Source organism: Aotus nancymaae, unplaced genomic scaffold (genome assembly GCF_030222135.1).
Source record: "Aotus nancymaae isolate 86718 unplaced genomic scaffold, 86718_ANA_hifiasm-v0.15.2.pri h1tg000033l, whole genome shotgun sequence".
NCBI classification, from domain to species: Eukaryota; Metazoa; Chordata; class Mammalia; order Primates; family Aotidae; genus Aotus; species Aotus nancymaae.
The window spans coordinates 16134703-16150040 of NW_026988447.1; the positions used below are offsets into that span (position 1 = coordinate 16134703).

The 15338-nt window shown below is 41.3% G+C and overlaps 1 protein-coding gene across 1 annotated transcript in view; it reads right to left on the reverse strand.

The window, feature by feature from the left end:
* Nucleotides 1-15018, reverse strand: part of FHIP1A (FHF complex subunit HOOK interacting protein 1A) — a 282110-nt gene extending 267092 nt beyond the window's left edge. The window contains exon 1 of the mRNA XM_012470035.2: nt 14942-15018. The gene's annotated coding sequence lies outside the window, so the exon portion shown is untranslated. The remainder of the gene's footprint in view (nt 1-14941) is intronic.
* Nucleotides 15019-15338: the final 320 nt, after the last annotated feature.

Here is a 15338-nt window from a genome sequence, read left to right on the forward strand (position 1 = left end):
AAAAAAACACAGTCTAATTTTAAGATTTTGCAACTACGGTTTATACTACGCCTGCAAAATGAAGCTTTGATTTGGAAAGAAACAAACTCAATACAAAAATCACGGATGAAAGAATATAAAACGATAATAAGTCAATAAACTGACTTCTAAAGGCTAAATGCACTTTTAAACATGCTGCTTTTGGTGGTCTAAGTCACAACCTAAGCATTATTTAAACAGAGATCCTGCATATAAATTTTGTTTTCTTTCCTTAAAAAAAAAATCATTAAAGTACTAAAGTTTAAGTGAAGTAATCTGAATAGCCTATAACAGGATCTTGATAGTCACTATAATTTAAAACACATATGCTAAAGCATGAATTGGGCATATATGTTGCAAGAAATATTACACTTCTGATATCCCACAATAGCTCTTTGAAAAATTCTGTGCTCTGCTTTCTGTGATTATATTTTAAATGTACCTTGAAACCTTTCCAGCACAGGAGGAGGGGAAATCACAAAAACTCTCATTATTTTTGGTTTTTAAGGAAAAATACAATAATTTAGGTTTAGGAATTAAAATCTTAAGCCTTATAACACCGTAGGGCTACCTAAAGAAAATTCACAGGAAAATATTACCACCGACCTATGCCAGGAAGTGCTCTCTGTATGCCAAGTTGCAGCTCACTTGGACATTTTATGATCATATTATAACAGCTGAAAGATGGAGCCCTCCCTGTAATAAAAATGTTGGTCCTTTCTCGATTTCATCTGCCTGGCAAGGTATGATTAAGTTATTTTGCCAATGAGTCTTCAAATACAAACACGCCACTTCATGCATTTACCAATAGTTCAGTAAGAAGAAAAACTGATTATCCTATTTAAGCCTTGGGTCATTTTATAATTTCTGAATTTCAAGTGAAGAGATTTTCATTCACCCTTTACTTTTCCTGAGAAACAAAAAGAAATATGTCTGAAATGGTGGTAAGAAACGGAAGGATTAGTGGGGATATTCAAAGTCTCATACCTAACTTTTATGAACAGAAAAAAAAATAAAGATTGCATTTATCGAGATTAACATAGTATTTTCTAGATTCTGAGAGGAAGTGATTACTAAAGAATCTTGGTGTGAGAGTTTAATCTTTTTTTTTTTTTTTTTTTGAGGCGGAGCCACCAGGCTGGAGTACAATGGCGCCATCTCAGCTCTGCAATCTCCGCCTCCGGAGTTCAAGCCATTCTCCTGCCTCAGCCTCCTGAGTAACTGGGATTACAGACCAGCGCCACCACACCCAGCTAATATTTGTATTTTTAGCAGAGATGGGGTTTCACCATGTTGGTCAGGATGGTCTTGATCTCCTGACCTCGTGATCCGCCCACCTCAGTCTCCCAAAGTGCTGGGATCACAGGCGTGAGCCACCGCGCCCCGCAAATTTATCTTCTTTGTTTGCTTTTACTTTTTATTAAGGAAATTTTCAAATATACAAACTGGAGGGACTCATACAATGAACTGCCATCACCCAGCTCAGAGATAACAATGAATGGATTGACAATTTTGATTCAGCCAACTACAATCTTCCATTTCCTCTCTTTGCCCCTGCTTGTTTTTTTTAAAGCAAATCCCATATATCTTATTTGAAGATAGGCAGAAAAAAAAAAATTACCTCCCAAAGAGATATTCACTTCCTAATCCCCAGAACCTGTGACTATTACTTTGTAAGGCAAAAGATATGACTAAATTAAGGATTCTGGAGAGGAGTTTATCTTGGATTATCCAGGCAGGCCCTAAATGCAATAACATGTCCTTCCAATTTTAGTATATGTGCTGCTGAAGCCAGCACATATGTATCCTTATAAGAGCAAGGCAGAAAGAAATTAAACAGACACACATATAGAGGAGAATGATGCAAAGACCAAGCAGAGAGATGCAGCCACAAGCCAAGGACAACCAGTAGAAGATGGAAAAGGGAAGGATTCTCCTCAAAAGTCTTTGGAAGAAACACAGTCTGCCTACATCTTGATTTTAGACTTCTGGCCTTCAAAACTATGACAGAATAAATTACTATTTTTCTAATCCACATAATTTGTGTGATTTGTTTATAGCAGTCATAAGAAACTAATACAGTATCATATAATTTTTAAAAAGCTGTGTGAATCTTTAAGAAATAAGAACTTTTAAAAATAATACCATTATTATTCCTTTAACAAAAAACAGTCCCTTAATTTATCTAACATTCAGAGTTTAAATTTCCCATATTGTCTCATGATTTTATATTTGTAATACATAACTTTATAGTTGATTTATCTAAATCAAGATCTAAACATGGTTAATATGTCACTTGTCTGTTAATAATAGTTCCTCTTCCCTCTTTGCTTTTCTTGCCATTCATTTATTGAAAAAAACTTGAGTAATTTGTCCCGTAGAAATTTCTACACTCTGGATTTGGCTGATTACATCTTTATGGTATGGTTTGACATGGTCCTCCTCTTCCTGTGCTTCTTAAAACGAGTAGTGAGATATAAAGTCTTGATCAGAATCATGTTCTGCTTTCTGGCAAGAAACTTCACAGATGGATCTGTGTATTTTCCATACAGAACCTACTGCATCAAATTAAGACCCATGTAACATCTACTTCTTTCTCTTTTGTAATGATACAATTGACCAGTAGGTTAGGAGGTTATCAGTCTAATCCATCAGTTATAAAATTCCCCATCAACCTTTGACTTAATAGTTTTGGCAGCTACTGATGTCTATTCCCTAGATCTATTATTTCATTGGAGGTAACAAAATGGTAGTATTTTATTTGTATCATTCATTTTGCATTCATTAGCTGGAATTCTTCTAAAAGCGAGATTTTTAGCTGAGTCATCTATTTGGTTACACCAAAATACAAGTTTTTTTCACAAGAAAGATAAGATAAATGCTTGATAGCATCTAGTTTTTAAGGTAGTACCAGGATGGATATCTGCCTCTTGACTACAAAGATCACCTGTCTACAACAATGAGTATAACTTCTCAACTGCACTCAAGTTAGTTCTCAAGTTACCAATTCAAATACTTGGCATATAATATGAAACCTATTTTTAAAAGGTCCAATATGACTATGTCGATCTGATGTTAGTCCTTAGGGTTAATGCCCTATCAGATGGGTCCCAACTCCTAGACCAACTACTTTAAAGCATCCACTCTGAGTTCACCTTATCCTATTTCACTAACACAAACCATCTTCTCATTCTAGATTCTATGCCTTTGGTTCAGGGCTCTAAGGTCCTGCCTTTCTCCCTACAGCCAGCTCAAGCCCTCCTCTTCCCGCCTCATGAGTAAACAATGCCTCCTGCTCTTGCCATCCAGCACCCTGCTTTTTTCTAAGAATGGTAGAATTCTTTTTAAAAGAAAATGTTCCTCTACCCCAGTCCAACTATGTATTTCTAGGTGGGGCTGCCAGTTACCTGGTAATCTGTGCCCTGGCCAAAAGGATGGGGACATCTCTCAAGCTAGGCCAACCAGAATGATTCCTGGGATTTTGAGAATTTAAACCAAGGGAAGAAGGTCAGACATTCTTTCTGGGTGATCTCTGGCTTTCTGCAGCCCACCCCAAGACAGGGAGAAAACTGACCCAAAAAGAGGCCCAGATATACAAGACAGAGTGTGTATGTGGTGCGGAGTTCCCAGTTCTGGCTTCCCTGGGAACTACCTCACTTCTCTCACACTTTACCCATGTAAGCCAATAAATCCCCCTTCTATATATTTAGATTTATATAATTTGTGACCAAAGGAATTGTAATACGACCCCCATATGGTTCTTGAAGACTTTGACCACAGTGACTTCTGCCTTTCCAGTTTCTTGAACTTCCTTTCCATACAATTAACACTTTATTATATACTGTTCTGATTTTCTGTGTGTCAGTATCTTTTGTCACTATCTTTTGTGACTTTGCAGACATACGTGTTGCACACTTTTGAACCTCCCCCACAGTCCCCTAGAAGAGTGCTAACAGAGTCTCAGTGCATAGGTAACAATTACCATGTATTGATTATTACTTCCATGTTAAGTACTTTGCATGTGTTACCTTATTTAATCCTCATAGAAACTCCCTGTATGGGCATTATTATCTCTATTTACAGATGAGGAAGCTAAGAAGAAAAGTAACTTGTGCAAGGTCACATATTTACCAATTGGTAGATCAGGGATTTGAAACATATTTGCACCCAAATTGCATCCTTTTTCAACTAGGCACATACAGCCTCCCGCAATGTTAAACACTTGCTAATTTTGCTTGAGAGCATAGTTGATCAAAGACCTCCATTTAACCCCTGAATATCCACTAACCTCAAAGTGTGTGTTCCTCCATAATTAAAAATAGTAAAATTAATATATTAATATATAAATAAATGAACTATACAAGATCAGTATCTTGACAAAGTTATAATACAATTTCTCCAAAATTACTACTGGCAGCCTGAAGACTAAATGCTGGCATTTCTCTTAAAGCAATGGGTAAAAGGAATGAATATTTAAGACTACTCTGTCAGAACACGTTGTATACAACTCCCCTGGCAGTGATATTTCAAAACAGCAAAAAGAGATTTGTGAACACCTGTCAATGGGTGACACGCCTACAGCTCTCCAATTGCTCAGAGGAATATTCCTGTGTCATCATTAGACACTAATAGTTATTGATCACTCCCATGGCTAGAAGGCAAGAACAGAAGGCCTTTAGGGAAAAAAATGATTCCCTCTTCATATTAATAGCTTAGAAAGAGAGGGGCTAGAAAGTGATGGCAATTCACTGGCAGAGAACCTAAAAGTCACCAGCCCTCATCTCTATGCGATCAGCATCATTAAGATCAGCCTTCTCAATTCTACATTTGTACCTCCAATTCCAGTTGGACAGGTCTACATAGAGCTCCTGCTATCAAATTAACTTTGGGGCAACTGGTTTTTCAGCATCTAGTGAAGTACCTCCATTGAAAAGTGTCTTAGGCCAGGCACAGTGGCTCACTTTTGTAATCCCAACATTTTGGGAGGCTGAAGCAGGCGAATCATGAGGCTAGGAGTTTGAGACCAGCCTGGCCAACATGGCAAAACCCCGTCTCAACTGAAAAGAAATATTAAAATTAGCTGAGCATGCTGGTACGTGCCTGTAGTCCCACCTACTCGGGAGGCTGAGGCACAAGAATTGGGCTGACATCGCACCACTACACTCCAGCCTGGGCAATGGAGCCCAGACACTCACTCTCTCTCTCTCTTTCTCTCTCTCTCTCTCTCTCTCTCTATATATATATACATATACATATACATATACATACATATATATATATTTTAAGTGTCTCATAAACATTTGCTAATGGTCATCTGCTTCTTTTTTTTTTCCCCTTTCCCATCTTCATCACTTGAGGACCTTATTACCATAGAGGCACTCCTCGAGGAATATAGTGATTGTTCCTAGAAGGCCAAAATACTTTGTTAAAGAACACCCCTCATATATAATTTATCAACAGTGAAGCCAAGGTAAAAAATAGGCCTGGAACATCCTTAAAAACGGCTGCAACCCCTAGTAGAACAAGATTTTGCTAATTTGCATACTTTGGTAAAAGGCAGGCCTTAAAGAATACCATCACTGTCAAGACTCAAGAATACCTCAAATGAGATCATATATGTGAAAGTGCTTTGCAAAACCATGAACTGCCATGGAAACTGCCACTTCTGTTATTGATGTGGCTATTATAAAGGCACATACCTAGGAAGGACATAGTTGTATGGTTTGAAGGAACTAGCTAGGTCTAGATACAGGGATCTTCAGCAACAAGAAGAAAAAAGAAAGAGAGGTCCCAGAGGATGCAACAGGAAGCCTTAACAAAGAGGTTTCGGGGAGGGAAGGGTCCCAGGTTAGCAAACCCCAACTTGATTCAACAAGTATTTATTGAATGTCATGCACTGGTCTATGTATTGGGATATATAGCCAAGACTGCCAAAGATCACAAAGCTTTACATTCTTATGTGAGGAAAGAGTTAATAAACAAAAGACATCAACCAGGGAACCACTGAAAAAAAAATTTTTAATTTAAAAAAGACATAAGTAAACTATAATATGTTAAAAGACAAGTGCAGGAGAGCAGAGTAAGGGGGATGAAAATTACAGAGGGTTTGCAATACTTTGAGCTTGGACAATCAGCCAAAGAGGAGAATGAGGTCAGATTTCCAATGATGTCCCTCAAAAATTATATTCAATTGCAGGAAGAATAAGGAGAGTCACATTGTGCTTGTGTGAAATTTGTGTAAAATTTGATGAATCTAAATTTCCTAGGAACACACAGCTCATTTTCCATATTGATCTCCTTCACCACTGTTCAAAATTATTGACCCAAATGTGCTATACGGCATATACAAAAAGATACAAAATGACTTAGCCAGAGGCAGAACAAAGGGAATTACAAGGTACAAAGCAAAACAGATGACAGCAAAAATAGTTGCAAATCAGTCTATCAGGAAAGGACAAATTCAAGAGGACTTTAAATATGACTCAATTTTTTTTTCCTAGAAAAGCTGGCTCTAGGTCAAGGATGATATAAAAGTTTCATTTCTAGTAACAACCTCAAACAACTGGCAATTTGTTTGAGCACTGCAATGAGAGAGCTCTGGGTCCCTGTGGAGAATTATTGGCCATTTCTGCCATGGGCTCAAGATGGGGGCAATGCAGGCATGCAAGCCCCTCATTTGCCTTTCCTTCTGTAGGTTGATTTTAGTGCTTTAAAAATATCAGTAACCACTCACTGGCAACCTACTAAGTGAAAGAAAGGAACACCAGGAACAGTGGAGGGATCTGGAAAATACAGAGTTAGGTTCCAGTCCTAAAAAAGTTTATAATTTAACTGGAAGAAAGACGAATGTATAAAAGATAACACTGGATGGCAGCAAATGACTGAATTCCTAAAATTTCAGTATGGAGATTCAGGTGCCAGGAAATTGCTACAGGAAAAGATAGCCAAGAAAGATTTAATAGAGGACACAGCTCTGAGCTAGGCTTTAAAGAATGCACATCACTAAAATAACTGTAAAGAAGAAGGACTGGTCTCAATAAAGATGGGGAAAAAGGAAGAGGTAGGGTGTGTTCAGGAATGAGGAACAGACCAGCATGGCATTCAAAGCAAAGGATTTATACAGAGCACCAGATCATAGACGCCCTGAGAATCAGTCAAGGGTTCTCCAGAGAAACAGAACCAGTAGGAGATGTATGTGTGTGTTTATAAAGAGACTTACTATAAGGAAGTGGCTCATGCAACTATGGAGGCCAAGAAGTCTCAAGATCTGCAGTCAGCAAGCTGGAGACCCAGGAGAGACAATAACGTAAGTTATAGTTTGAGTCTGAGTCTGAAGGCAGGAGGAGACCAATGACCCAGGTTGAAAACAGTCAAACAGAGAGAGAGAGAGGGAGGAGAGTGAATTCTGCCTTACTCAGTCTTTTTGTTCTATTGAAGTCTTCCATAGACTGAATAAGGCCTGCCCACATTGGGGAGGTCAATCTGCTTTACCAAGTCTACCAATTCCACTGTTAATCTCATCCTGAAATGCTCTCACAGGCATACCTAGAATGTTTAACCAAATACCTGGACACCCTATGGCCTAGGCAAGTTGATATATAAAATTAATTAACCATCATGCCTTGAGTTATTACCCAGTAGGCAATGGGGACCATGATAGGTGACATGAGCACAGCTATAGTTTGGAAAATCAATTAACTATGAAATGAAAATAGAGTAGAATAAGAAAAACTGGAAACAAGCAAGATGAAAAACATTATAATTGGCCATATAATATAATAATAAGAGGCAGATCATTAACAACAAACGTTTATAGGATACTATTCAATATAAGGTGCTCTGCTAGGTGATAAAGATGCAGAGTTACTCTCATCTCCCTATAGTTTACTCTGATGTCAGGATCTGAACATAGAGCTATCCAGCAGGAATTGGTTAGCAGCAAGCCTAGGATCCAAAGGTCAGCACTGAGGGTATGGATTTAGGAATTATCCCTGCCTGACACAGTGGCTCATGCCTGTAATCCCAGCACTTTGAGAGGCCAAGGCAGGTGGATCATCTGAGGTCGGGAGTTCAAGACCAGCCTAATCAACATGGTGAAACCCCGTCTCTACTAAAAATACAAAAATTAGCCAGGCTTAGTGGCAGGTGCCCGTAATCCCAGCTACTTAGGAGCCTGAGGCAGGAGAATCGCTTGAACCCAAGAGGTGGAGGTTGCAGTGAGCTGTTATCGCACCATTGTACTCCAGCCTGGGAGACAGAGAGGGACTCCGTCTCACAAAAAAAAAAAAAAGAATTATCTATATAGCCAAAACAGCCAAGTCAAGAGTTTGCTCCTGGATGCCTATATTGACAGAAACTCAGAATAGCAGGTTGAGTTAGCCAGGCTGAGTCAGAAAATCCTGTCAAACCTACTCATTTTGTGATTCACTGTGAAGGAATGACCACTTCTCCGTGAAACCAATCCTAAGACATAATCAAGAGGCAGGATTACTTTAAGGACAAAAAGACAGTCTCCAACTGTTGCAAGCTGGTTCTATCTATAGCAACTCCAGGGTATACTTTTCAAATAGGACACGCAAGGTCCTCAACACAGTAGAGAAGTACAAGGAGAAAATTCAGAGGTAACTTAATCAAGCTGATAAGAAATTAACATTAACCAGTAAGTTGTTAATACAATCGGTAGGTGAATATCAAGTCAGCTGGTGTTTTCTGAAACAGATCAAAGTCAATGAATATCCTATTGTCATATTTTTCTCTTTTTTTTTTTATAGACAGGGTCCTAGTCTGTCACCGAGGCTGGAATGCAGTGGTGTCATCCTATGTCACTGCAGCCCCAAACTCCTGAGCTGAAGTGATCCTCCCGCCTCAGCCTCCCAGGTAGCTGGAACTTCTGGGGTGCGACACCACACGAGCAGGATTACAGGTGTGAGCCACTGGGCCTGGCAGATTTTTTTTTTTTTTGAAATGTAGTCTCGCTCTGTCTCCAGGCGGGAGTGCAATGGCACAATCTTGGCTCACTGCAACCTCTGTCTCCCGGGTTCAGGGGATTCTTCTGCCTCAGCCTCTCGAGTAGCTGGGGTTACAGATGCACGCCACCACACCCAGCTAATTTTTGTATTTTTAGTAGAGACAGGGTTTCACCATGTTAGCCAGGATGATCTCCATCTCTTGACCTTGTGATCCACCTGCCTCCGCCTCCCAAAGTGCTGGGATTACAGGCGTGAGCCACCGCGCCCGGCCAGGCCTGGCAGATTTTTTACAAGCAGTTAAACTACTACATCTTGCTTAAAATAATGCAAAAGTACAAAGGTTTTGTAGTATACACAAATTAGATAGATTTAAAAATTCAACTTACAAAACAGTGACTTAATGTTAGAGAATAGGCAATAATCAAGAATAATACATGGTCAGGCATTGTGGCTCACACCTGTAATCATACTGAGGCAGGAGAATAGGGTCTGGAGGCAGAGAACCTAAGGCTGATTCACACTGACTTCCTAGAACTAAATCAAAAGGAAAACCCCAACTTTCTATACCCAAGTAACAAAAAGACCAGAGGCTATTCCCTTTGCAACCCCCATCTCCTTTTTCTGCATGGCAGATAAGAATCTGAAAGTACCTCTGATTGGTCCCCTCTCGAAACCAATCAGGCTAGTCACAAGCCAAGTCTTCATTTGCACAGAAGTGTGAGTTTGTAACTTCACTTCAGCCTCTGCTTGGTGCTTTCTGCAACCTATTAGACTGACTATGGACCACTACTTCATTTACATAGGTTGTATACCAAGTAACCAATGGGAAGCCTCTAGAGGGCATTTAAACCCCAGAAAATTCTGAAACCAGGCCCTCGAGCTGCTTGCTCGGGTCTGCTTCCACCCTGTGAAGTGTGCTTTTGTTTTCAATAAATCTCTGCCTTTGTTGCTTAATTCTTTCCTTGCTTTGTTTGTGTGTTTTGTCCAATTCTTTGTTCAAAGCACCAAGAACCTGGACACCCTACACTGGTAACACTAGCACTTTGGGAGGCTCAGACAGGTGGATCACTGGAGTTTAAGACCAGCCTGGGCAACACGGCAAAACTATGTCTCTACAAAAAAATACAAAAATTAGCCAGGCATGGTGGCATACACCTGTATGCCAGGATGCTGAGGTGGGAGAATCACTTGAGCCTAGGAAGTTGAGGCTGCAGTGAGCCCAGACCACACTAGTGCACTCCAGCCTGGGTGACAGAGTGAGATCCTGTTTCAAAAAAGGATAATATATTAGATATGTTGTATTTTGCCACAGAAAATATCAAAATATGAATATCTACAGACTGTAAAGTTTCCCGTGTCCTAAGAAATTCTTATTTTATTAAGAAAAAATTTTATACCAAAAAAAATCAAGAAATATTTTTTCTGGCTGGGCATGGTGGCTCAGGCCTGTAATCCCAACACTTTGGGAGATCGAGGCAGGTGGATCATGAGGTCAGGAGTTTGAGACCAGCCTGGCCAACACGGTAAAACCCCGTTTCTACTAAAGATACAACAAATTAGCTGGGCATGGTGGCACATGCCTATAATCCCAGCTACTCGGGAGTCTGAGGCAGGAGAATCACTTCAACCTAGGGGGTGGAGGTTGCAGTGAGCCAAGATTGCACCATTGCACTCCAGCCTGGGCAATAGGGTGAGACACTGTTTCAAACAAAAAAAAAAGGAAACTTTTTTTCTAATAAATAGACATGGAGACATCATCTTTATTTTGAGGATACACAAAGTTTTCTATTGAATGGCCTGATGAAGATCATACTTTTTAAACATTCCTTATATCACTATATACTTAGGCATAAATATACAAATGTATACAGTACATATGTGCACATATAGATATATGAGGTATATATGTATATGTATATAGAAATTATATATATAAACATATTTTTCTATACCCATTCTACTATATTATAAATAAAATCAGCCTAAAATGAATGGAATCCAAATAAAAGTTCCATAAACATAAATAAAACAGAAGATACTCATTTTGAGGGAAAAAACACACTCCTCTAATGAAATGGTTATGAAAAAATGCTTGGACTAAATAAATACTAATCAACTCTTTCAGATGGTCAATAAAAACTTTGCCACAGGAATTCCTGAAATGTTCCCACCTCAACGAGCCTGAGTCATGAAATGAAGCCAAAGTATCTTATTTCACATTTTCCACACACAGAGGGAAATCAGTTCCTAGAATTTTCTACAAGTCAAAAGATCCTAAAATGGACCCATGACCAATATTTCAACAGAGGCAAACTTTTAACAATTTAAGAAGAGGAGCTAAAATACACTCTGCATTCTGCAAAACCTAGTGGATTTTCTGAACTCCTTAATGGCATGTCCTAGAATAATGTTCTTAAGAAAGTGTTAAATTAAAAAAAAACTATGCTCCATAAAAGCTAATTAGCAGCTCAACCAACAGCTGCAGAGTATTTTTATAGCTGTTACCAATTACCATCTTCTCTTGGGGGAAACATTAAAACCAAAAAGAACCTGAATGTGAGGAAATGAGGTGAACCCTACCTAAAAGCTCAGCACCTTTTGCTATTATGACCTCTTATTTCAGTGCCTGGTCATCTATTAATAATTTCTTTCTTCAGTTTTGTGCATTCAGAAAGAAAGAGTGTTACATGTGTACACACACTTATACATACACATATATGCACATATAGTCCTGTCATCCTGTCTCCACATGAGCTCACATTTTGGTTAATAAGAAAGAAGAGGGCTGGGCACAGTGGCTCACGACTATAATCCCAGCACTTTGGGAGGCCGAGGCGGGCAGATCACCTGAGGTCAGGAGTTGGAGACCAGCCTGACCAATGTGGAAAAACCTTGTCTGTACTAAAAATACAAAATTAGCTGGGCGTGGTAGCTCATGCCTGTAATCCCAGCTACTCGGGAGGCTGAGCAGGAGAATCGCTTGAACTCAAAAGACGGAGGTCATGGTGAACTGAGATCGTGCCATTATAGGCCAGCCTGGGCAACTAGAGTGAAACTCCGTGAGAAAGTAAAGAAAATATAAGATAAGTCGAAGAAAAGAAGGAAGGAAGGGAGGGAGGAGAAAGAGGAAGGAGAGAGAGAAAGAAGAAAGAAAGAAAGAAAGGCCCATTTCACATCCAACCACTTCACAAATGTAACAGGGAAAAAAGTGAAAGCATGGCTTGTAAATCAGAAATCCTGAATTCAGGTCTGAGTCCACAATATACAGGAGCAAAGTATGCACATAAAAGTCCCTTATTATCTCTGAATCTCATCTGCTTTCCTCCCATGTAATCTAAATACAAGGGCATCTACTACAACATGGTTAAATCACAAGGCACAAATATGGTACATGAAAGCACTTTGTGAATTATAAAGCACTATAGAACTGCTCACTTCTGTTACTGTCTTCACTAAAAGATTCCTACAAATGAAGTCCCTGGAGTTTCTTGTCACTCTTGACCACTGTTACCCTACCTAGGCTAAAAACCAAGAGTTGGAAGTTGCCAAAAATAAGGATGAAGTAGATCTAAATTGTTTCAAAGCCAGAATCTGATCCAGACCTTCACTGGGCCTATGTATCACCCTACGAGACAAATGTACACCGAATAAAGATCAAGTGTCTAAACAGATTAAACAAAGCAATTTTGCTTTATATTTGCAGGGAGAAAGGAGGTTCCTTATTAAATTTTCCTTATGAAAGTAAGACAAGAGGCCAGGCGTCGTGGCTCACACCTGTAATCCCAGCACTTTGGGAGAACAAGGCAGGTGATCGCTTAAGTCTAGGAACTTAAGGCCAGCCTGAGCAACGTGGCAAAAGCTGTCTGTACAAAAAGTACAAAAAATTAAGAGTGTGGTGGCATGCACCTGTGGTCCCAGGTACTCAGGAGGCTATGGTGGGAGGATTGCTTGAGCCCAGGAGATCGAGGCTGCAGAGAGCCGAGATCATGCCACTGAACTCTAGCCTGGGCCAGAGAGAGACCCTAACTAACTTCAATAATAGTAATAATAATAATACAAGAATATAATTTCACTCCTCAGAGTCAATTCTTGTTTTTTCTCATTTTACCTCCATATTTCTACATAATATATTTGTACATCTGCTTCTTGTTTGCAGTCATTATCTCTCAAGTTCCTATTAAAGAAAGAACTTTGCAGAGAAAGTATTTTGAACCCACCTTAGGAGGGTAGAGTACAGAACTGTCCAGCAATGCATTACTCTGATTCTGTAAAAATAAAGCACTCCTTTTATTTCTAGTTTTCAAGTCCTCCATTAAAAGTCCCACATAATGCCTCTATATGAGAGCCAAGAAGGAAGGTAACTGGGCAGTTGGACCTAAATTTTTACACTACTCTTAATTACTCTCTGAATCCATTTCAGTGGTGTCCAGTTTCTCTGACCCTTTCCAGCCACCCCACACAGTTTAATCCTGTTCCTTGTCGTATAGGACAAATGATAAATAGGACCGCAAACTTAATTTATTTCAAGACAGGCATGGACATAATTCTTATGAGCTCTGTGGAAAGGGATTAACTGGAGCTAAAAAGATATCGACCTTTAATTATGTGAAAAGTTACCTAAACCTAACAAGTATGCTGTATTAAAGAGTAAGTTTATGGACTAAGTCTCCTGCTCAATTTCTGTCCAAAGAAGGCGTTTGAAGTTCTTCAAATGTGGACTCCAGCTGTGGTTCGCTACATGTTGGCAGCTTCAGGGACAGCATTCTGCCTAGTGCCAGGTGTACAGGTGAACTTGAGGTCAGGCGGGTGACCCTGACAAGCAGGCATGGTACATTAAGGAGAGGAAATCTTTCCTCTCATTAATCAACAGGATAAAGGTGATTAAGCAGGAATTATTTTTCAATGACCTATATAATTTCATCAGAGCTGCTATGGCTATTAGCAGGCAGCAGCTGACTTCCTAATGAGATGAATTTGATAGCACAGCCCTTCCAGAGAAGCCAAGGGAGCGAGCCCAATCTACAGGGAAGCAACAATTGGTAGGCTTTGTTTACTCCTTCTCCTCCTGAGAGCTGTCTCTCCTTCTCAATATTTGGCTCTTTCCCTTCAGGGAGGTTTCCCTGTCCCTGGATGGCTGGGGCTGCAGCATCTGCTGAAAAGTGGAAGCTGGATCTGCTGTGAATGGTTGGGTCCAGGAGGCTGGGACAGAACTGGGTTAATTGACTAGACCTGCTCACGTGATTCCCAAAGTCTCAAGCCAACAAGGCTACCGCCGCCTGCACCAACACCTCTCTCTGGCCTGGCCTGAAATAAGACAGCAGGTAGTTCCTCCCACTCCGTAGCAGAAGTGGAGTTAACAAGGGACCTTTGTTGAGCTAGAGGAAACACAAACACACACACACACTACCAATAACAACCACGACTTAAATGCAGTTTCATCAGAGAATTTATGAAATTGAGCAACAGCTACCCAACAAGTAAGTCCTTACAGCAGGAAGGGGCCGCAAACCTCAGACGGGCACCGCCTCAGTCTCCGGTGTAAGCAAGTTCGTTTAGAGGGGAAACCTGTACTCCACATCTCTTTGCCTTTGCCTGTGCCTCCAAGAGGACCCAGGGACCAAGGAATGGGATGGAGGGCCCTGATGACATCTTCCTTCGCCAAAACAAGCCGGCTCTCTCTATTCCAGGGTCAGTTACCGCGTAACGCCCCGTCCCGGAGCCCGCAGCCCTGGGAGCCACCTCCTCCCCCCACCCACCCCGCGCCCCCGCGCCCCCGCACCCCCGCCCGACGCAGCGCCCTCGTTTGAAACATCCCCAGTCGGCCCCCAGCCCAATGCCGGCTCCTCCAGCCCAGCTGGAGGATGCAGAGAAGGGACATTTCGGCTCTCCCTCCTCCAACCCCCTAAAATAAAAGAATCCCTCAAGCGCAAATCTCCGGTCAGCACAGCACCTACCTGTCCCCGGCCGTGGCTCCTCCTCCCCGAGCAGTGAGGCTCGCTGGACAAGTGTCTTCAGACAGTACAGAAAGTTTGCGCCGCGGTCCTGGGGACACCCGCGCCGGACCCCGTGAGGAAAGCGGGGCCGGCTCCTCGCCCCGCTGGCGGTCGCCGCTGGAAAGTCTCGGCCCAGGTCCTCCCGGCCCGGCTCAAACTCAGGAGTGCCCGGGAATAATGTAGGTCGTGAGAAGTTTGGAGCGTAACTTTTCGAGGGTGCGTTAGCCGCTGCCTGAGCCGCGTGGGTCCCGGGCTCTCCCCCGCCTCTCCCTAAGGAGCAAGGGCGGGCCGGGGACCCGGGCGAGGAGGGGCGGGGCAAGGGTGGGGGCGGGGCCCAACCTGCCGGCAGGCCTCAGGG